At 47.9% G+C, this 24,481-nt stretch overlaps 1 protein-coding gene across 3 annotated transcripts in view; it reads left to right on the top strand.

Moving 5' to 3' along the window:
• Positions 1 to 24,481, top strand: part of dlgap2a (discs, large (Drosophila) homolog-associated protein 2a) — a 1,100,531-nt gene that overhangs the window by 477,098 nt on the left and 598,952 nt on the right. The window lies entirely within an intron of this gene.

Here is a 24,481-nt window from a genome sequence, read left to right as displayed (position 1 = left end):
GAGGCAGATGTTCTGGCCTTTGCTTCCCTGGTAGCCCGGAGGCGGATATTACTAGCATGGAGGGACTCGAAGCCCCCAAAATCGGAGACCTGGCTATCGGACATGGCTGGCTTCCTTTGCCTGGAGAAAATTAAGTTCGCCATGAGAGAGTCTGTTAGGATTCGCCCGGAGGTGGCAACCATTCGTCGACTTCTTCGCAGAGAATTAATCATCAGCAGAAGCGGGGGGGGGGGGGGGGAAGGAGTAGGGGGTTAGGCTAGCGTAGATTAGGGGGATAAGTAATGGTGGGACCTGTGGGAGAGGGAGGCAGTATTTGCACGATGTTAATATTTTCCTTGTTATGTACATTGTTGATTTTGTTGCTGTTACAATGCCAAAGAAATACCTCAATAAAATGTTTATTAAAAAAAAGAAATGGAGAAACCCGCCAAGTGTAGCAGGAGGCATTGAATAAGTAAGAAACCATTTAGATGTACCTCTGTAAATACCTTACCCCTTTGCAGTCCTAACGTTTCACCAAGGGGTCCTTTCAATTTCCTGGGGGAGACTGAACAGGCATTGGGCAAATTACAATGTCAGATTGTATCTAAGGTGACTAAAACACTCATCGTACCTTGACACAAACAAAACAAAACCACTTGTCAAGACAGAACAAATTCTCCACTTGGATCGAATTTTAAAAAGCACTGTGCGTGTGTGGTCAACAACATTGAGATATGAGCCCATCTAAAAATCTAGTTGTATATATCAATCAAAAAGGATTCACTACTGTAACATGCAGGGAATCTATGGTACACAGAATATAATTATGCTCATTATAGCTCAGCTCCCGAGTCCCACACATGTTTTTGTTATTAATAATTCATGTGTGCCAGCATCATTTGAAGAGTGTAACCACCTGCAGAGGTGGTTGTTGGTGAACTGAGTGCATGAATTTACAACCTGGCTCAAATCTCTGATTGAATTTAAATGAACTTATCATCATATCTGTGGTCAAAGGCAGCTGGGGAAAATTTAATAACCCTGCATGGACGCAGGGATCATGATGTACGATTGACCCCTGTCTGGTGATTTTGATAAAAGCAGCATGCCACTTTGCACTGCGTAGTAATTTGCATGACTGCTGGATGCTGTTGAGTGGCTGCGTACATCAGCAGGAGACCCAAACTCGTGTAGGGCTCACATCACTTAAAGCTAGGTTATCCCTCTTAAAACTGAGGTAAATTCTGACTGGAACACATGTTGGAAGAGTGTCTGAGACTGCACAATGGCACAATAGAAGAGAGAAAGTGCTCCAAGGCTCTCTGACACTGCACGTGACACCTTGGGGAATCGGGGGAGAGTTGTGCTGCATCAAATGTGGGACCAGGAGGCCCTCCAGCTCTAGGTAAGCTTTGTGAAGGCAGTGCCACCAGATCACTGTGAAGGCTAATGCCAGCAGTCAAATCCAGGACTTGGATTCTGTGGCACAACAAAGCTCAATTACCTCACACAAGTGATCAAGGTCAGTGAATGCTTCTTCAAAAGCCAGTACACGCCAGGATACAGTACTCGCCTCAAACTATGCTCAATGCACCATATTCCCATCACTCTCCTACCAACAGTCGCTGTCAATCATGACTCATATGTAATATTGGGCTGCAGTGAAGTTACTGTGAAAAGCTCCTAGTCGCCACTTTCTGAAGCCTGGTACATGGTGGCAAAGTGGTTAGCACTGTTGCTTCACAGCGCCAGGGTCCCAGGTTCGATACCCGATTCACTGTTTGTGTGGAGTCTGCATGTTCTCCCCGTGTCTGCGTGGGTTTCCTCCGGGTGCTCCGGTTTCCTCCCACAAGTTTGGGGCAGCACGGTAGCATTGTGGATAGCACAATTGCTTCACCGCTCCAGGGTCCCAGGTTCAATTCCGGCTTGGGTCACTGTCTGTGCAGAGTCTGCACATCCTCCCCGTGGGTGCGTGGGTTTCCTCCGGGTGCTCCGGTTTCCTCCCACAGTCCAAAGATGTGCAGGTTAGGTGGATTGGCTATGATAAATTGCCCTTAGTGTCCAAAATTGCCCTTAGTGTTGGGTGGGGTTGCTGGGTTATGGGGATAGGGTAGAGGTGTTGACCTTGGGTAGGGTGCTCTTTCCAAGAGCCAGTGCAGACTCGATGGGCCGAATGGCCTCCTTCTACCCTGTAAATTCTATGAAGTCCCGAAAGACGTGCTGTTAGATAATTTGGACATTCTGAATTCTCCCTCCATGTACCCGAACAGGCTCCGGAAAGTGGCGACTAGGAGCTTTACACAGTAACTTCATTGCAATGTAAGCCTACTTGTGACAATAAAGATTATTATTATTTACTGCTTTACCTCACCTTTGCATATTTAGCACTGCTGCAAGCCTCACATACACCTCACAGCTTGCACACACACTGCAAGTTATTCAACTAGTTAATTGCCCTTCACGAGGCATTCCGGATGGGTACTAAATGTTGGATTTTCTTGCGATGTCCATAACCCATGAACACATTTTTAAAAACCAATACTACCATATTAGCCATCCATATTATACCACACCAACTAACCCACTTCCTTCTCTCCTGCAGGTAAAGTTGGGGCATAACAGAAGCAGCAGGATATAATTGCCAGGGTCATGGCGGTGTCGCCTTATCCCAATGGAGGTTTTGCTGGTCAGCATTGTTGCTGAGGCCATAGGGAGGACTAGAAACATTGAAGATGATAGTGTCCTAATACCTACTCACTCTTCTCATATTTTCTCACGGCACAATCTCTTCTGATTTACAGGCTGCAAATGACATAAGCATGCATCTCTTGCTCCTACTCCAGCAGGTGGCACAGTCCAGAGGGATGGTCAATATAAGAGGGGAAGCAAGGTGTGAGTCTCTTGGTGAATGGAGTTTAAAGAGTTCTGTTTATTGGTATTGTGATCAGATGAGTCGCTCACAGGCAGCCCAGGCTGAAGTGCCTGTATTAGTTGCCTCCTCCCTCCACAGTTAGTGGCAAAGGCTGTGTCCACAAGCTGATGAGGTTGTGCAACTTGCAGCAGACCAGAATGAATCTTGACACATAGTTTTCAGAGTATTAAAGATGTCCTCCACAGCCATCCAGATGGGGAAGCATTGTTTCGGCACTTCGCAGACCACATTTTGTGTGGCAGCCCAGCTTTCATTGTATTTACATTGCCCATCGTCCTGCTCCATGTCATTAAAAGGTAGCCCCTGTCACTCTCTGGTTTGTTATGGTCACCCAAATGCAACTCACACAATGTATCGGTGCACAATGAAGGTGTTGTAACTGCTGCCAGAATATGGAGCATTGACCTCGAAGATACATTGCAGATGGAAACATATCAGCTGAATGTTGAGAGAATGGACTCCCTTTCAGTTTGGATGTTTCTCAAATTTGCCATGTGTGATGAACGGTTACTGCCTTATCATCATGTAAGGTGATGTCCCCTTTAAGACCGGGCTTGGAACCCTGGGGACTCCGCCTCTGGCTCCGCCCATCTGTGAGCCATATATAAAGGGCTGCCTCATGGGCTGTGTAGCGGTCAGCACTTGTCCCAGCTCTAACATAGTTCTTAGTCTAATAAAGCCTTCTTTACAGTTTAATCTCAAAGCTTAGTTATTGAGGGTACCTCAATTTATTAGACTAAACTAGATTCAGGATGGACACAGGCCTAAAACCAGAGAAACTCAATCTGGAAGCACGAACACCGGAGGCGAAGGAAATGTTTAAATACTGGCTGCGGTGCTTCGAGGCCTACCTGGACTACGCAGAGACTCCCATCCTGGGGCCACGCAAGCTGAGTCTACTCCACGCCCGGGTGAGTCACAGAATCTCCGCCACGCTCGAAAAGGCGACGACATATGATGAGGCGGTCGCGTTACTCTGCAAGCGGTTTGTCAAACCCATCAATGAGGTGCACGCCTGGCATCTGCTCTCTACCTGCCGGCAGCGCTCGGGGGAATCGCTAAACGAGTTTGTTGAGAAACTCACCGCGCTTGCCAGGGACTGTGACCATCAGGATGTGACGGGGAAGTCCATATGAACCTGCACATCAGAGACGCTTTCGTGTCTGGCATCCGCACGCCCTACATCCAGCAGCAGCTGCTCGAAAACGGGGCAAAAGACCTCCAGGACACACTAACGCTCGCCTCCTCGCTGGAGGTGGCCCGACATAACTTGGATAAGTACCCCGCGGACTCTGCGAGCCCCCCCCCCCCCCGGACTTCCTCCGACTCAGCCGTATTACAGGCCTACGCCACTCGGCGACCCGCTCACCATGGGGGCACACTGTGCTACTTCTGCGGAGAGGGCCAGCACCCATGCCCACGCTGTCCAGCCCGCTCCGCGATCTGCAGCGACTGCGGGAAGAAAGGGCATTTTGCGAGAGTCTGCCTGGCCAGACCCAGGGGCCAGAAAAAGAAAGAACAGCCGGCCCGAAAATCAGGCTCTCAGGCCCGCATGCCTCGCAATGCTGCTGCGCACTGACCCAACACGCCCCCTTCTGACACGTCATCAGTCTCGTGCAAATCATGGGAGCAGCCATCTTGTCGGCGGCCATCTTCTCAACCCGACACGTGTGACCGACGGCGGCGGCCATTTTACGAGTCCGACTTGGCTGAGGACTCCGACTACCTGCGAGTGGGTGCGATCACCCTCGACCAAACTCGGCCAAAACACCTGCAGAACTCCCATGATGCAGGTCCAGGTCAACAGGCGCGACACTGCATGCCTCTTCGACTCCGGGAGCACTGAGAGCTTTATCCACCCTGAAACGGTAAGGCGCTGCTCCCTGCGCACCCATCCCGCATCCCAAACCATAGCCCTCTCATCTGAGTCCCACTCGGTGCAAATCAAGGGGTACTGTATTGCGGATCTCTCGATCCAGGGCGCCAAATACACCCGTTTCAAATTTTATATCCTCCCTCACCTCTGTGCCCCCTCTGCTGCTCGGACTGGATTTTCAGTGCAGCCACCGAAGCCTGACACTGAAGTTCGGCGGACCCTTGCCTCCCCTCACGGTATGCGACACTGAAAGTCGCGCCCCCCTCCCTATTCGTGAACATCGCACCTGACTGTAAGCCCGTCGCCACCAGGAGCCGGCGCTACATGTGCCCGAGATATGGCTTTTATCAAGTCAGAGGTCCAGCGTTTACTGGGAGAGGGGGTCATCGAGGCTAGCAACAGCCCTTGGAGAGCGCAAGTGGTGGTAGTCCGGTCGGGGGAGAAGAAACGGATGGTCGTGGATTATAGCCAGACCATAAACCTTCCTTGCATCGCGGAAATGGTAAATCGGATCGCCCAATACCGAGTCTTTTCCACGGTCGACCTCAAATCCGCCTACCACCAGCTCCCCATCCGACCAAAAGACCGTCCCTATACTGCCTTCGAAGCAGCCGGCCGGCTCTTCCACTTCCTCAGGGTCCCCTTCGGTGTCACAAATGGGGTCTCCGTCTTTCAAAGGGCGATGGACCAAATGGTGGACCAGTACGGTTTGCGGGCTACATACCCGTACTTGGACAATATCACCATCTGCGGCCATGACCAGCAGGACCATGACGCTAACCTCAAAAAGTTCCTCCTGACTGCCCGAGCCATTAATCTGACCTATAACGAAGGCAAATGCGTTTTCCACACCACCCGGCTGGCCATCCTCGGCTATGTCGTGGAAGACGGGGTCCTAGGTCCCGGCCCCGACCGCATGCGCCCCCTTAAGGAACTCCCTCTCCCCCGCAGCCTCAAGGCCCTCAAACGGTGCTTGGGGCTTTTCTCCTATTACGGCCAGTGGGCCTCCAAGTATGCAGACAAAGCCCACCCACTCATAAAGACCACCATTTTTCCCCTCTCGGCTGAGGCTCAATTGGCCTTCAACCGCATCAAGGCCGACATCATCAAGGCCGCTATGCACGCGGTGGATGAAACCATCCCTTTCCAGGTAGAGAGCGATGCATCAGACATCGCCCTGGCTGCTACCCTCAATCAGGAAGGCTGACCAGTAGCGTTCTTCTCCCAAACCCTCACCGCCTCCGAGGTTCGACACTCTGCAGTCGAAAAGGAGGCACAAGCCATTGTGGAGGCTGTGCGGCGCTGGAGACACTACCTCACCGGTAGGAGGTTTACCCTCGTCACCGACCAATGGTCAGTCGCCTATATGTTCGATAACACGCAACGGGGCAAAATAAAAAATGATAAAATTTTGAGGTGGAGGATCGGACTTTCCACCTACTCGTACGATATCAAGCATCGTCCAGGGGAGCTCAACGAGCCCCCAGATGCCCTGTCCCGCGGCACATGCGCCAACGCGCAGGAGGACCGCCTGCAAGCCATCCACAATGACCTCTGCCACCCGGGGGTTACCTGGCTCGTCCATTTTATCAAGTCCCGCAACCTACCTTACTCAACCAAGGAGGACAAGGCCATGGTCAGGGCCTGCCAAGTCTGTGCGGAGTGCAAACCGCACTTCTATCGGCCAGACAAGGTTCGGCTCGTGAAGGCCTCAGGTCCCTTTGAGCGACTGAGCGTGGACTTCAAGGGGCCCCTCCCGGCCACCAATCGTGATGCCTATTTCCTCACCGTAATCGATGAGTTCTCCCGTTTCCCATTCGCCATTCCCTGCCCCGACATGACCTCAGCCACTGTGATTAAGGCACTGCACGGCATCTTCACCCTGTTCAGTTTCCCTGCTTATATCCACAGCGACCGGGGTACATCGTTCATGAGCGATGAACTGCGTCAGTATCTGCTCAGCAAAGGCATCGCCTCGAGCAGAACGACCAGCTATAACCCGCGGGGAAACGGGCAGGTGGAGAGGGAGAACGCGACAGTGTGGAAGGCTTTCCTTCTGGCCCTGCGGTCGAGAAGTCTCCCAACACTGGCAGGAGGTCCTATCCGATGCCCTACACTCCATCAGGTCACTCCTCTGCATGGCCACGAATGAGACCCCTCACAACCGATTGTTTGTCTTCCCCAGGAAGTCTACCTCCGGGGTCTCACTTCCACCTTGGCTGATGGCTCCGGGACCTGTTCTTCTCCGGAGGCACACGAGGAGCCATAAAACGGACCCCCTGGTCGAAAGGGTCCGGCTGCTCCACGCCAACCCCAGTTACACCTACGTTGAGTACCCTGACGGCAGGCAAGATACGGTTTCCCTCCGGGATCTGGCACCCGCTGGATCCCCCACCACCCACTCGTACGATATAAAGCATCGTCCAGGGGAGCTCAACGAGCCCCCAGATCCCCTGCACCCGCACCGCTCCCCTGCAGGACCCGGCGCCCCCTACAACACACCCCCTTCCGGCCCTATCCCCTGTTGGTGAGCACCTACCGCAGCCCCCCCTTTACACACCCCGCCGGCGCCGGCACCGCTACCCCCGGCACTGCCTAGTCCCCCTGCCCCGACCCGGACTGAAGCTCCGACCGCTGTGCTCCCGGATGTGCCCTCAACCGGGACGTCCGTGCCCGCTGCCGCACCGCCCGAATTGAGGAGGTCGCTGAGGACGATCCGGCCACCGAGACGAATGGACCTATGATGGCACTTCACCCCCGCCGGACTCTTTTTAAACAGGGGGTGAATGTGATGAACGGTTACTGCTTATCATCATGTAAGGTGATGTCCCCTTTAAGACCGGGCTTGGAACCCTGGGGACTCCGCCTCTGGCTCCGCCCATCTGTGTGCCATATATAAAGGGCTGCCCCATGGGCTGTGTAGCAGTCAGCACGTGTCCCAGCTCTAACATAATTCTTAGTCTAATAAAGCCTTCTTTACAGTTTAATCTCTAAGCTTCGTTATTGAGGGTACCTCGCCATGCAACATCCTTAAAGCATGCTATCAGTGGTACCCTGCTCCATGGGAAAGCCTGAAATCTTTGCAAAAAGAAGTGCTTGCTCCAACTGCTTCTGTCCGGCAAGAGAGAATGCAATCTATTCAGTCCTGAATGCATAGCCTTCGTGCAATAATGGATGGCAAACTGAGAGATGTTGCCAATAATGAAAAATTTCTGCTTTATGTTGCCTCATGTCGCATATAGTCCAAAGTGGATATCTGATACTGCACCCATGTCTGCGAGCAGGTGGTTTGTGCCGACTATTTGAAATCAGGGCAACATATGTGCTTTGGTCATATGTGATATGACCAAAGCACATATCACTTTGGTCTCTGTCGACCTTAGCAACATTAAAGAACTTTGGAAATTACCAAATACTTCTGTAACCACAGTAACAGCTAGTAAAAATCATTTAGGGAGTAAGTAGTTAATGATTGCTTTCAATGTTGTTGGTGGAATGCTTCTGGCTGCTGAATGCTTGTTCAGCTGTGAGTATTTAAAAGACAATATATGGTGGCTGTTGAGCTCCAAAGTGGCAGAGCAGAGAAGAAGTTAGTGTTGCTAACTGATTGACATCATGATCTGCCTGCTATGCATACTTCCAGTGCATACCTTCACCAAAACGTATGGCTCACACTGAAAGTTTGTGTGTCCTATTGATGCCACTTTGGAGCAGAAATGCCATTGCTTTTGCTGCAACGCCGGGCGGTCAGGATCTGAATTTGGCAGTCATGATTGTACAACCTGCTAATGCCTCATGTCATTCTTCATTTGTGGCCTAAAATGTGAGTGTTGGACCCGATATTCAATCATAGGGGTATCACGGGTGAGCACCATTGTATTTCACTCAACACTGTAGAAATGCACTTTCTAGTAGACCTCAATCGGTGCAGAATTCTGACAAATTTCTCCCTCAAACCTAGCTGCCTCTTCCACCCCAAATCTCGCCTCTTACACATACACACAAAACTTCCCACAATCCCCATGTTCAACAAGAAGCACTAAGACTAATTTTAACATTCTCAGTGCCAACTTCCCTCATTTCTCAATTAACACAGAACAAGGATTCATTCTGGTGGTCGTCGGGTCTACATGGATCCATAGCCACACCACATGGAGCACGCAATTATTTCGCTACACATTGCAGGAGTCATTTTCCAGTGTCTTGAATGTTTTGATCTGTCTTTCTGTGCTACGTAGTAAAGTTGCATAAGGTATCTGCAGAATGTTGCACAACTGCACAGTGATGTGGGGAATACAACTGCAATGAGAAACACTTGCTGGAGAAATGGAATAATAGGAACCTGGCAACTTCTGGCAGTGGCTTGGTGTCGTTGAAGGGAATATAAACTGACAAATATTCAACTGAGTAAGCCGATTATCTTTTTCTGAGGTAAAAGTTTTCTTTTTCTGAGGTAAAAGTTTTCTTTTTCTGAGGTAAAAATGTAGTGAACATATATTGATCATAAATGTTAGGAAATATAGTTTGTCCTCTGGCAATCTTGAGTCAGCAGGTGTCAGCGTCTGCTCTGTCTGAATGGAACCAAGTGACGGTGGGCCCAATAAGCAGTCGAGTACAGGAAAGCCATGCAATCATGTTAGAGTCAGCAGGTGGCGATCTAGAAGGACGAGGGTAAAAAATGCTACGTGGTGCAGAAATTGGGAATGTCATTCGTGACTTTGGTTGGAATTGTTTTGATGTGATGAAAAGGGAGGAATTCTGATTGGAGGGAATCAAATGGAGTTTGCAAGAGAAATAGGCATGAATTTGGAAGACAAACAACAGAGATAAATGTCATTATTTTTAGAGCAGGGTTTATGAGGAACGGTGGGAAGGGAAAGCCATAGATTTTTGTAGTAGCATAAGGATGGCCTTTGAGGTGTGTGGAGGGCAAACACAGTTCTCAAGAAAATTGGTTCTGTATGTTAAATAACAAATGAGATGGCTGCGATGGACCTGAATTTATTCATGCAATAATCATTTCACGAATTTGCTTTACAAGGCGATGGAGATGTTCCCACATCCCCGACTCACTCAATATTGTAATTCAATCAATGGTCATATTCACATTTCTACCTTGGAAGCAGTGGGTGTGGATAATGCAACTCTTGTCAATATTAATATTTAATGTTATATAGGGATGCATTACATGCTTCCAAATCAACTTATTACAAAATAAAGTAGGTACCTATTAAAATGAATCAAGAATTTAAAAAAATATTCTAGCACTGTAAGAAAAATCTCTGGGGGAGTGGAACCCGATGACACAGGTTGTCTTCTTTGCATCTTAATCTGATTGTGATGTTGTTGTTCGTTGGGACATCAATTGCTTGTGATCTGAGTCTATGCAAAATAAATTATTCCTGTCAAGGTTCTGCTAATTGCGACACTGTTTGGATGAGTTCCCCTGTACAATTCTTTTTTATTTTTTCATCGGGTGTGGGCATCATTGGCATCCCTTGTTGCTTGCATGTGAAGTATATTTGGTGTATATTTTCACAATATTTTATCCAGTCCCCAAAGTGAAGAGGATACCTCACTATAAGTAGTTTATCATCATAAAAACCTTCCTGCTGGTTGACTTACGAGTTTGGTAACTTGTTTGAAATTAAATTCTGCTGAAAAATTGAATCACAGAATATGACCACCAAAACAAAAGAACATAAGAACTAGGAGCAGGAGCAGGCAATTCAGCCGCTCGAACCTTACATGCCTCAATTAGATCTCCTCTCATCCTTCTAAACTCTAGACTATAGGCCAAAACTGCTCAATCTATTTTCATAAGACAAAGCTCTCATCTCGGGAATCAATCCAGTGAACCCCCTCTGAACTGTCTTTAATGCAACTACACTCCTCCTCAAATAAGGGGACCAAAACGGCACACTGTACTTTAGGTGCAGTTTCACCAATGTCTTGTGCAGTTGGAGCAGCACTTCACTACTTTTAGACTCTGTTCTTTTAGCTATGAAGGCCAACATTCAATTTACATTCTTTATTACCTGCTGTACCTGCCTACTGGTTTTCTGCTATTCATGGACACCCAAATCCCTCTGCACCGAAGCACTTTGAAGTTCCTCTCCATTTAGGTAATAAGTTGCCTTTCCATTTTGCTCACCAAAATGAATAACCTCACACTTATCCAGTTTAACCCCATCTGCCAAATTTTGGCCCACTCAACCTATCTACATCCATTCGTAAATTTCTTATTTCCTCATTACAACCTACCATCCCACCTATTTTAGTGTCATCGGCAAATTTGGCTTCTATAGTAACTTCTATCCCTGCATCCAAGTCATTAATATATATTGTACATAGTTGGGGCTCGAGGACCGAACCCTGTGGCACCCCACTTGTTGCATCATGCCAAGTAGAAAAAGGCCCATTTATCCCGACCCTCTGTCTTCTGTCGGTTAGCCAGTCTTGTGTACAAGCTAATAAATTAGCCCTAATGCCATGTGACCTTACCTTGCATATTAACCTTTTGTGAGGCACATTATCAAATGCCTTCTGGAAGTCTACATCTACAGGATCCCCGTCATCCACTTGTCTTGTTACATCGTCGAAAAACTTTAGCAAATTAGTCAAACATGATTCACCCTTCATAAAACCATGCCAACTCTGATGGATTGCATTTTGACTTTTCAAATGTCCTATTATTACTTACCTAAAAATGGATTGTAACAATTGTAACAATTAATGAACTGTTGAGCTGCTCTTAATGATCTGTTGAGCTGCTCGAAGAAAAATACTTTTCATTGTACCTTGGACATGTGACAATAAGCAAAATCCAATCCAATTTCCCAATGATAGATATTAAACTAACTGGTCTGTAATTTCCAACTTTCTGCCTCCATCCCTTTTTGAATAAAGGCACTACGTTAGCATTTTTCAATCCACTGAATCCAGGAATTTTGGAATATTTTTTTAAAATTTAGAGTATCCAATTCATTTTTTCCAATTAAGGGGCAATTTAGCGTGGCCAATCCACCTACCCTGCACATCTTTTGAATTGTGGGGGCGAAACCCACGCAAACACGGGGAGAATGTGCAAACTCCACACGAACAGTGACCCAGAGCCGGGATCGAATCTGGGACCTCGGTGCCGTGAGGCAGCAGTGCTGACCACTTGCACCACTGTGCTAACCATTTTGGAATATTATAACCAATTGATGCACTGCTGCTACTTCCCTGAAGACCCTAGATGTAAGCTACCAGGCCCTGTGGACATGTTTGCCTTTAATCCCAGTACTTCGTCCCTATTTATGACAATTGTTCTAAGTTCCTCCTTTTCTATGACCGTTAAATTACCCATTCCTGTAGGGATGGCACTAGTGTCCTTCACAATGAAAACTGAGGCAAAATATTGATTTTGCATTTCCGCCATTTCTGTGTTCCCCACTATTAACTCCCAGGTGTGATCCTCCAAGGGACCAACATTCACCTTATCTGCTCTTTTCCCTTTTATATATTTAGCTTTTGCTATCCTATTTTATATTTTCTGCGAGTTAGCTTTAATAATTTACCTTTGCTCTTTTTATAACTTTTTTTTAGTAGCTCTTTGTTAATCTTTAAAAGTTTCACAATCTTCCAGCCTTTTCAATATGGTATGTCTTAGTTTTTGATTTCATGTTATCTTTAACTTCCTTGCTAAGCCATGGATGTTTATTTCCCCTCTTACAATCTTTCTTCCTCTCTGAAATATATTTTAGTTGGGAGGAATTGGATATCTCCTTAAACACTGCTCATCAACTGTCCTACTTTTTAATCTTCCTGCTGAGCCCACTAGCGCCAAATCTGTACTCATGCCTGTGCAATTATCTTTGTTTAACTCCAGAACACTAGCGTGGGACACCAGTTTCTTGCCCTCAACCTGAATTTGAAATTCTGTCATGCTATGATCACTCCACCATTGAAAATCCTTGGGCGGGATTCTCCGTTCCCTGATGCCGATTTCATAATCAGCGATCAGGCGGAGAATCCCTTGTGACGCCAAAATCGGGGTCGCCGCCTGTTTGACACAGGATTTATATGCTCCTCCCCCTCTGAAACGGCGTCATTGTGTCACGCGCCGCATGCCGTTTCGACGGCCTCAGCGTGTCACCTGAAGGCCCTCCCCCCCCCCCCCCCAATGCTCCGCCTCCGATGGGCCGAGTTCCTGACCGCGGGGTTGACATGTGGTCTCAGCGGTCAGACTGTGTCCAGCGCTGCCACAGTCGGGCGGGAGCCGTGCTGCTGGCCGGGAGGGCTTCCGCGAAGGCTGGGGGGAATGGTGGGGTGTGGCCAGGGGATGGTGAGGCGATGGCCAGGGGTGCACTATCTGGCAGGTCGGGTCCGCGCACGGCCAGCGCCATGTTTTATGGTGTGATTGTTTTAGGTTGCTGCTGTGCGCATGCAGGGCCACGGACCCGACCATTCTCCGGCTGTTTATATCGTGGGAGCCGGGAGTTTTACGCGGCGCGGCTGCCAGTCCCTCACCGGTCGCACGATCGGTGAGGGGTCGCCGCCGATTTCTTTCACGTAAAACCCCACAGATCATCCGCACTTAACCTCAGAAATGGAGAATCCAGCCCCTTAGCCATGAGGTCCTTAATTAATCCATCCTCATTACACAATACCAAATCCAGAATAGAATCATAGAATCATGGAGTTTACAGTGCAGTAGGGGGCCATTCAGCCATTGAGTCTGCACCGGCCCTTGGAAAGCAGCCTATTTAAGCCCACGCCTCCACCCTATACCCGTAACCCAGTAACCCCACCTAATATTTTGGACACTAACAGGCAATTTAGCATGGCCAATCCACCTAACCCGCACATGTTTGGACTGTGGGAGGAAACCGCAGCACCCGGAGGAAACCCACGCAGACACGGGGAGAAAGTGCAAACGCCACACAGACAGTCACCCGAGGCCGGAATTGAACCTGGGACCCTGGAGTTGTGAGGCAGCAGTGCTAAACACTGTTACTGTGCTGCCCCAAATAGCCTGCTCCCTGGTTGGTTCCAAAATATACTGCTCCAAGAAACGATCTCTAATATAGTCTATGAATTCTCTCTTGAGGCTACCCTTGCAATTTGATTAATCTAGTCTATTTGCATATTAAAAGCACCCATGTGCATTGTTGTACCTTTCTTACAAGTTCCCAGTATTTCCTGATTTATACTTTACCCCACTGACCTATAGATCACTCCCACCAGGGACATTGTTCCTTTACTGTTTCTTATTTCTACCCAGATTTATTCCACCTTAAAGATTCCAGTATCCCACGTAATTAAATCAGACTATGGTACATTCACCAATCTCACACCCTAGTAAGGACTTATGTTGAAAAGGGAGTTGTAAGATAGTGTTGTTGTCTTTATCTTTTAAGCCAGCCTTTACTGGTAGTGAGAGATTGGCCCATATATCCTGAGGAGGGACTTTTGACCAAGTGTAAAATATGTGCTCACGGATCAATCACCCTGGCATATCTCTCCCGATTTATATCTGCAATAAATCTGCAAATGGGAGTGTTAATGTAACCCGTTACAGAATAGAATCGTAGAATCATAGAATTTGCACTGCAGTAGGTGGCCATTCGGCCCATCGAGTCTGCACCACCCCTTGGAAAGCAACCTACTTAAGCCCACGCCTCAACCCTATCCCCGTAACCTAGTAACCCCACCTAACCTTTTCGACACTAAGGGGCAATTTAGCATGGCCAATCCACCTAAACTGCACATCGTTGAACCGGAGCACCCGGAGGAAACCCCCACAGACACGGGACGAAATCCAAACTCCACGCAGACAGTCACCCGAGGCCTCCGCGGGTGCACCGCTCAATAAAACCTGGGTGGAAGGTAGAGGAAATCCTTGAAGGTCAGTCAAAAACTTGCCATCAGGTTCCTCCTTTGGGCCCCAAAAGGAAAGTCTGGGGCTCTGCTGTCCCAAACTCTCACTCACCACCCTCTGTCTACTGGCGTAATGACCCCAGCCTCACCAACAACCCTCCAAACCCACCTCCCAACAACCTACCTCGATGCCAGCAAAGCCTCTACTCTGAACTGACCAACATCTCTTTCTGCCTGTCTCAGGTGGACAGCTGGCGAGCAGGATGTAAACTAGGCCCTGGAGTTCAAAAAGCCTGGACTTTGATGTCACATGCATTTGTTGCTTGTCCTGATCCCAGCCTGCTCACAACCTGCTTCCAATTAAAATCACCTTTGCCACGTTAATTCAAAATAAAATATAGAATCACAGAAAACCATAGAAAAGTTATGGCACATAAATAGACCATTCAGCCCATCGTTACTGCACCAGCCAATAAAGAGAAAAACATTTAAACTAGCTACAGGGATGGTGCAGGAGGGAGGGTTTCAGATTTCTGGATAATTGGGGCTCATTCTGGGGTCGGTGGGACCTCTACAAATGGGATGGTCTACACCTGGACCAGAGGGGTACCAATATCCTGGGGGGAGAATTTGCTAATGCTCTTCGAGAGGGTTTAAACTAGTTCAGCGGGGGCTTGGGAACTTGAATTGTAGCTCCAGTATACAGGAGGTTGAGAGTAGTGAGGTCATGAGTAAGGTTTCAAAGTTGCAGGAGTGTACCGGCAGGCAGGAAGTTGGTTTAAAGTGTGTCTTCTTCAATGCCAGGAGCATCCGGAATAAGGTGGGTGAACTTGTGGCATGGGTTGGTACCTGGGACTTCGATGTTGTGGCCATTTCGGAGACATGGATAGTGCAGGGACAGGAATATTGTTGCAGGTGCCGGGTTTTAGATATTTCAGTAAGCTCAGGGAAGGTGGTAAAAGAGGGGGAGGGGTGGCATTGTTAGTCAAGGACAGTATTATGATGGCAGAAAGGACGTTTGATGAGAACTCGTTTACTGAGGTAGTATGGGCTGAGGTTAGAAACAGGAAAGGAGAGGTCACCCTGTTAGGGGTTTTCTATAGGCCTCCGAAAAGTTCCAGAGATGTAGAGGAAAGGATTGCAAAGATGATTCTGGATAGGAGCGAAAGCAACAGGGTAGTTGTTATGGGGGACTTTAACTTTCCAAATATAGTTCGAGTACTTTAGATGGGTCCGTTTTTGTCCAATGTGTGCAGGAGGGTTTCCTGACACAGTATGTAGATAGGCCAACGAGAGGCGAGGCCGTATTGGATTTGATACTGGGTAATGAACCAGGACAGGTATTAGATTTGGAGGTAGGTGAGCACTTTGGTGATAGTGACCACAATTCAATTACGTTTACTTTAGTGATGGAAAGGGATATGTATATACCGCAGGCAAGTGTTATATCTGGGGGAAAGGCAATTATGATGCGATGAGGCAAGATTTAGGATGCATCGGATGGAGAGGAAAACTGCAGGGGATGGGCACAATGGAAATGTGGAGCTTGTTCAAGGAACAGCTACTGCATGTCCTTGATAAGTATGTACCTGTCAGGCAGGGACGAAGTGGTCGAGCAAGGGAACCGTGGTTTACTAAGGCAGTCGAAACACTTGTCAAGAGGAAGAAGGAGGCTTATGTAAAGATGAGACATGAAGGTTCAGTTATGGCGCTCGAGAGTTACAAGTTAGCTAGGAAGGACCTAAAGAGAGAGCTAAGAAGAGCCAGGAGGGGACATGAGAAATCTTTGGCAGGTAGGATCAAGGATAACCCTAAAGCTTTCTATAGATATATCAGGAATAAAAGAATGACTAGGGTAAGAGTAGGGCCAGTCAAGGACAGTAGTGGGAAGTTGTGCTTGGAGTCCGAGGAGATAGTGGAGGTGCTAAATGAATATTTTTCGTCAGTATTCACACAGGAAAAAGACAATGTTGTCGAGGAGAATACTGAGATTCAGGCTATTAGACTAGAAGGGCTTGAGGTTCATAAGGAGGAGGTGTTAACAATTCTGGAAAGTGTGAAAATAGATAAGTCCCCTGGGCCGGATGGGATTTATCCTAAGATTCTCTGGGAAGCTAGGGAAGTGATTGCTGAGCCTTTGGCTTTGATCTTTAAGTCATCTTTGTCTACAGGAATAGTGCCAGAAGACTGGAGGATAGCAAATGTTGTCCCCTTGTTCAAGAAGGGAAGTAGAGACAACCCCGGTAACTATAGACCAGTGAGCCTTACTTCTGTTGTGGGCAAAATCCTGGAAAGGTTTATCAGAGATAGGGAGTATAATCATCCGGAAAGGAATAATTTGATTAGACATAGTTAACACGGTTTTGTGAAGGGTAGGTCGAGCCTCACAAACCTTATTGAGTTCTTTGAGAAGGTGACCAAACAGGTGGATGAGGGTAAAGCAGTTGATGTGGTGCATATGGATTTCAGTAAAGCGTTTGATAAGGTTCCCCACGGTAGGCTACTGCAGAAAATACGGAAGCATGGGATTCAGGGAGATTTAGCAGTTTGGATCAGAAATTGGCTAGCTGGAAGAAGACAAAGGGAGGTGGTTGATGGGAAGTGTTCAGACTGGAGTCCAGTTACTAGTGGTGTACCACAAGGATCTGTTTTGGGGCCACTGCTGTTTGTCATTTTTATAAATGACCTGGAGGAGGGCGTAGAAGGATGGGTGAGTAAATTTGCAGATGACACGAAAGTCGGTGGAGTTGTGGACAGTGCGGAAGGATGTTACAAGTTACAGAGGGACATTGATAAGCTGCAGCGCTGGGCTGAGAGGTGGCAAATGGAGTTTAATGCAGAAAAGTGTGAAGTGATTCATTTTGGAAGGAATAACAGGAAGTCAGAGTACTGGGCTAATGGTAAGATTCTTGGCAGTGTGGATGAGCAGAGAGATCTCGGTGTCCATGTACATAGATCCCTGAAAGTTGCCACACAGGTTGAGAGGGTTGTTAAGAAGGCGTATGGTGTGTTAGCTTTTATTGGTAGAGGGATTGAATTTCGGAGCCATGAGTCATGTTGCAGCTGTACAAAACTCTGGTGCGGCCGCAATTGGAGTATTGCGTGCAATTCTGGTCGCCACATTATAGGAAGGATGTGGAAGCATTGGAAAGGGTGCAGAGGAGATTTACCAGAATGTTGCCTGGTATGGAGGGACGATCTTATGAGGAAAAGCTGAGGGACTTGAGGCTGTTTTCGTCAGAGAGAAGAAGGTTAAGAGGTGACTTAATTGAGGCATACAAGATGATCAGAGGATTGGAGAGCTTTTTTCCTCGGATGGTGATGTCTAGCACGAGGGGACATAGCTTTAAATTGAGGGGAGATAGATATAAGACAGATGTCAGAGGTAGGTTCTTTACTCAGAGAGTAGTAAGGGCGTGGAATGCCCTGCCTGCAACAGTAGTGGACTCGCCAACACTAAGGGCATTCAAATGGTCATTGGATAGACATATGGACGATAAGGGAATAGTGTAGATGGGCTTTAGAGTGGATTCACAGGTCGGTGCAACATCGAGGGCCGAAGGGCCTGCATTGCGCTGTAATGTTCTATGTTCTATGATTGTTTGAATATCACCTTTCAGCATTTGGTAACCTTGCACATAACACTTCTGGTGTCGATCCAGCGACGTTTTAAATGAGTTGAGCATTTCAGCCTCAACCACCAATTTGGGAAGTGAATTCCAGATGCCCACCACCATCTGGATGAAAAGGTTTCCCCTCATATTCCTTCTCATCCTTCCACCAATCACCTTAAATTATATGTGGGTGAAAAAAAAGCATTATTTACAATCTTGCTGTTGTTATGAATGCAATCAGTTAGAAGAGATTAAATTTGTGGTCCCGTTGCTGTATTCTAGGCTAACATCAAGGGAAGAAGGAGATTTAATGTGAGATGCACATTTATCATGACTATTGACGGAAGCCCAGAGCTGCTTGCAACCCAGTAAATGCTGCATTATGCTCTGCATATTCGGAGAGCAGTTGAGTGGCCAAGTATGCCATTATGCTTAACCTATGAGTAGCAGAGTTCCATAACACTGTGTGCTTCTCCATTCTGATCAAAAATGCTATTTTCTTTGAATAAAATGAATAAAAGGCATTCCCAACCTTTTAGTCACTGTAGAATAAAATTGCTGTCTGTAATATTGTCCAAATGTTTAATGCACTCATATCAATTTCTCTCTCCATTACTTTAGTGGAGGTATTAATGGAATCTGTAAAAAGAATATCCATTAAATAGAGCCACAGAGAATCATAGAGTTTGTACAGCATGCAAAGAGGCCCTTCGGCCCATCATGTCTTCGTCGGCCATCAAGCACCTATCTATTCTAATCCCATTTTCCAGCACTTGGCCCGTAGCCTTATATGCTGTGGCATTTCAAGTATTCATCTAAATATTTCTTCAATCTTGTGAGGGTTCCTGCCTCTAGCACCCTTTAAGGCAGTGAGTTCCTGATTCCCACCACCCTCTGGGTGAAAGATTCTTTCCCTCACATTCCCTCGAACCCCCTGCCATTTTGTTTAAAACTATGTCCCTGGTTATTGACCCCTCCGCTAACAGGAAAAGTTCCTTCCTATCCACCCCTTCTCTGCATCTTATAATTTTATATACCTTCTCTGATCCAAGGAAAAGAATCTCAGCCTATCCAGTCTCTCCCTAGATAGCTGAAATGCTCCAGCCGAGGCAACATCCTGGAGAATCTCCTTTGAACCCTCTAGAGTTCAATCACTTATTTTGCATAGTGTGATGACCAGAACTGCACACATACTCCAGCTGTGGCCTAACCAGCATTTTGAACAACAATATTATAACCTTCTTGCTCTTATATTCTATGCCTCGGCTAATAAAGGCAAATATCCCATGTGCCTTCTTAACCATCTTATCTACCCTTCTGTCTTCAAGACCAATGGACACACCAAGTGTGCACACCAAGGTCAATCTGATCCTTTGTACTTCCTAGGGCCTTACCATGTATTGTATATCTTCTTGCCTTATTAGCCCTCCCAAATTGCATTACCTCACATTTTTCAAGGGTAAATTGCATTTGCCACTGTTCTACCCATCTGATCAGTCTGTCTTTCTCATCCTATAATCTAAAGATTTTGTCCGCACTATTTACCACACCACCAATTTTTGTGCCATCTGCGAACTTACTGATGATACTCCCTACATTTACATCCAGGTCATGAATGCACATTACAAATAGCAAGGGACACACCAATCTCTCCAGAACACCGCTGGACACAGCTTCCAGTCACAAAAACAACCTTTGAACATCATCCTCTGCCCCCTGTCCCTGAGCCACTTTTGGATCCAATTTGCCAAATTGCCATGGATCCCATGGGTTCTTACTTTCTTGACCAGTCTACCAGGTGACACCTTGTTAAAAGTCTTACTGAAGTCCATGCCGACTATATCAATTGCGCTGCCCTCATATACACACCTAGTCTCCTCTTTGAAAAATTCAATCAAATTTTTAAGACGTGATCTCCCTTTGTCAAAACTATGCTGACTATCCTTAATTAATCCTTGCCTCCCCAAGTGAGATTAATTCTGTCCCTCAGAATTGTTTCCAATAGTTTCCCTAACACTGAAATTAGACTCACTGGCCTGTCATTTCCTGGTTTATCCCTACCAGCCTCCTTTAATAATGGCACACATTATCTGTCCTCCAGTCCTCTGGCACCTCTCCTGCGGCCAGAGAAGATTTGAAAATTATTGTCAGAACGTCTGCAATCACTTCCCTTGTTTCCCACAGCATCCTGGGGTATATCTCGCCTGGGCCTGAGGATTTCACTGCTTTTAAGCCTGCGAAAACTGTTAATAACTCCTCTCTTTCACTGTCATTTTTTTTCAAGTACATCACAGTTCCCATCCCTGATTGCGATACCTACATTATCCTTCTCCAGAGAGAACACGGATGCAAAGAAAAAAATTAAAACCTCACTTACATCTTCCGGCCCCACACACCAATCGTCACATTATTCTCTAATGTATCCTCTTGCCCTAATGTGCTTAAAAACTCCTTTGGATTTTCCTTTAATTTACAAGACGTGGTTAATTGTGTCATGTCCCCTCTTCACTCTCCTAATGTCTTTTTTAAGTAACCCCCTGCACTTGCTATACATCTCGAGGCGAATTCAGCCCCCTCTAAGTCTTCCACACTTTGACTATCCCAGTTAATATTGGAGAAGTTGAAATCCCGACTATTATTACCCTATTATTTTTATATTTCTTTGAGATTTACCTAATTATCTGCTATTCTATCTCTCCTGACTGTTTGGGGTCTGATAGTACTCTCCCAGAAATATGATTGCCCCCTTTTCGTTTCTAGTTTCTACCCATGTGACCTAATTTGAGGAACCTTCTAAGATATCATCCCTCCTCACAACAGTAATTGAATCCTTAATCAATTTTGTAACACCATCTCCTCTTTGACACAACCCGCACATCTCGCTTGAAGATTCTATGCCACAGAACATTGAGCTGCCTGTCCTGCCCCTCCCTCAACTATATCTCTGTGATAGATATTAAAACAGCAAAGAAGAGAAAGGCCAAGTCGATTCCAGTAAATTGTTGGTCGACAATCCACGACATTGAATTGTTAGTTTTAAGTCCTCCAATGTGATTAAAACATGTGGTTGATTGTGTCATTCACTTACAAGCCTTGTTTCAGTCTACATGTGAAGAGAATCAAAAATAGTGGAAGACACAAAGCTTAGAACTGTTATGAACTGTGAGGCGAGTAACAAAAACTTCAAGAGGTCATAGCTAGGCTGGTAGAATGGGCAGATGAAATTTAGTGCAGAGAAGTGTGAGGCAATATACGCTAAAGAGTCTAAATTTTAAAGAGCGTGTCGGAGCAGAGGAGTCAGAAGGCATATGTGCACAAATTATTGAAGATGGCAGGGTGGATTGAGAAAGTGGGGTTAATAATGCATACAGCACCCTGGGCTTTATCAATAGGATACGATGAAAGCTGCACTTATCTCGTTGAGAGCAGAGGTTGGGAACTTCAACTCCTGACACACCTCGGAGCTTTTGTGCATGCGCAGACTGGGTGCAAGTTGCGCAGTTTTGCACTATTGAGTTCTGTGGGCCCAGCTTGCCTCTCGAAGAAGAAAAAGGGCACAAAAACTCAGGTCAGAGACTGGCAGAAGAGCGCCATGGAAGACTAGTTACCCAGATAGGGGACAGGGAGAAGTCCTAAAGGGAGAGGGGACAGAGAGAGGTCCCCATTAAGTGAAGGTGAAAAGGAGAGCAGTAATGGGCTGCGGGAGCCAACTTTAAGTGAACAAGGCTCAAGGGAAGGTGTGATTATTGAAGAAGCCTCGGGAGAAGCCCTGAAGATCCAATAAGGCTGTCGAAGGCTGTCTGTGCTGCGGGCAGTTTGGAGCAGTAGCGTTTTGCTCGGCGCTCTGAGAATCCAAAGTTGTGCTCGTGAGTTGGAAATCTAGGGGCATAGAGATGAGATTGAAACTCTACAAGTTTGGCTGACGTTGCTACAGTCTGAGTTAAGAGAGAATTACAAGAAGAGATCTTCAAAGGTGAAGACAGGGATTCCTCATGAGAGACAGAGTTCCAGTTAGATTGGTTGACAGTGCTACTGATGTTTGGGTAGGTTGTTGAGAAACCTATGGGGCGGGATTCTCCTTTCTGGGGGCTAAGTCCCCACGCCGGTGGGAAAACCAGCGTGAACCACTCCGTCAACAGCCCCCGAAAGCACAGAATTCTCCGCACTTCCACTAGGTGGATGCCGGAAGGGACTGCACGAGTTAACGCATGGGCCGAAGGGCCTGCATGATCTCGCACATGTGTGGAACCGCCGGTGTGGCTCCACGCATGCGCAGACCGGCTGATGTATTCTGGCGCATACACGGGGGGTTGTCTTCTCCGCGCCGGCCATGGCGGAGCCCTACAGGGGCCAGCGGGGAAGGAGTGCCCTCATGGCACAGGCCCGCTCGCAGATCGGTGAGCCCTGATTGCGGGCCAGGCCACCATGGGGGCCTCCCTGGGGTCGGATACCCCCCCCGAGGACCGCCCCAGCCGACTTACCTACCATGTCTAATCCACGCCGGCGGGACTGGCCACAAACAGACGGCTGGTCGGCCCATCGGAGCCCGGAGACTTGCTGGGGGGCCACTGCCAACGGCCCCTGACCGGCGTGGCGTGAACCCCGCCACCGCCCGAAAACTGGCAGCAGAGAATACGGCAGCCAGCGTCAGGGCGGCGGGGTGGGATTCGCGCCGCCCTCTGGGGATCTCTGACCCTGCAGGGGGTCAGAGAATCCCGTAGATGGAGTTTCCAGTCACCCCTCTTTCACACTTGAGTGCTTTTGAAGTGGTCAGCTGGAAATTGGCAGAATTTAACCTTCTTAGAAGTGGTTGATGTTAATAAACATTACAGTTAGAGCACTTCTGACTTACTCAACCATGAAGGAAGATGAGTGAAGCAAGGCTGGCAGCTGTGTGTGTGTGGAAGCTGTCACTCACAGTCCAGTAAGGGAAATGAATGATTGGCTTACAGCTCAAGAATCTGAGGGGTTTATCTGAGCTGCCTGGTTTCTCTTTCCATGAATTGACATGTGTTGCTTTCTGTGTCTGAGTCAGCAGGTGCATTGCCCAAGTGAGTGTTGCAACAGTAATTTTTTTCACTGCCTCTGATGACTGGACTGCCCTCTAGTTTCCAGAGAGTGGTCTCTTTTCTGGTGGGTCTGTGGGTCTTTATTTAGTGGTATCTCTGGGGGAATCCTGATATTTAGGGGGGTCTCTGGGGGACCTTTTTATTTAGCGAGGCTCTGTGGGAGGGGAGGGGGCAGCAGCTGGTCGGGTCATCCCTGGGGAAGGGGTAGGAACCAGATGAACCAGGGATGGGGGGCTGGATTGATTTGAGGGGGAGCGGGGGGGGGTTGGCCATCCCCAGGATCTCCCTGTAGAGCCGCCTACTCAAAATGTTGGCCAGATAGGAGGATTCCCTCATGAATCCCTCGCAATCCTCGCCATGCAGAAATTTGCATGGCAGGGATTCGGAATCGCATCCTTATGGGAGCACAAATCAGTTGCAATTCCACACCAGCGCGAGAACAAGCGACGGGATTCACCTATGGCCGACGGCGACATAGTAATCGGCGATTGGGCGGAGAATCCCTTTTCACGATGGAATCGGGGGCGGTGCCTGTTTTCGGATGCTCCGCCCCCTCCAAAACGGCGTAATCGAGGAGTGCGCCACACACCATTGGGACGGCCTCAGGACATTACCGGAAGGCCCTCCCTCGATGCTCCGCCCCCAATGGGCTGAGTTCCAGTCCACGCGGTTGACGTGTGGTCTCAGCGGACGGGAACCTGTCGTGGCAGCTGCGGACTGTGTCCAGCGCTGCCAACTGTCGGGCGGGAGCTGTGCTGCTGGCTGGAGGGGTTCGGCGAGGGCTGGGGGGACTGGTGGGGGCATGGCCCGGGGGGGCAAGTCGGCCGCTTATATCGGGAAGGCCGTGCATTTTACGTGGCGCGGCTGCTAGCCCCTCACCGGTCAGAGGATCAGTGCTGAGGCCTCGCCGATTGTTCCCACGTAAAACGCCACGGATCCTCCGGACATAGCCCCAAAATCGGAGAATCCAGCCCATAGTCTCTGAAACAGAGAATCTCGCTCATTGAAAAGGGTATAGAAAAGGTTCACAAGAATGGATCCAAGGATGAGGAACTTCAGTTACATGGATTGATTGGAGAAGAAAAGATTAAGAGGAGATTTAATGGAGGTCAAAATAATCAGGGTTCTGTAGAGCAAATAGGGA

Source organism: Scyliorhinus torazame, chromosome 4, assembly GCF_047496885.1.
Source record: "Scyliorhinus torazame isolate Kashiwa2021f chromosome 4, sScyTor2.1, whole genome shotgun sequence".
Classification (NCBI taxonomy): domain Eukaryota; kingdom Metazoa; phylum Chordata; class Chondrichthyes; order Carcharhiniformes; family Scyliorhinidae; genus Scyliorhinus; species Scyliorhinus torazame.
The sequence above is the reverse complement of the archived record's forward strand: the minus strand, read 5'-3'. Positions and strand labels throughout refer to the sequence as shown.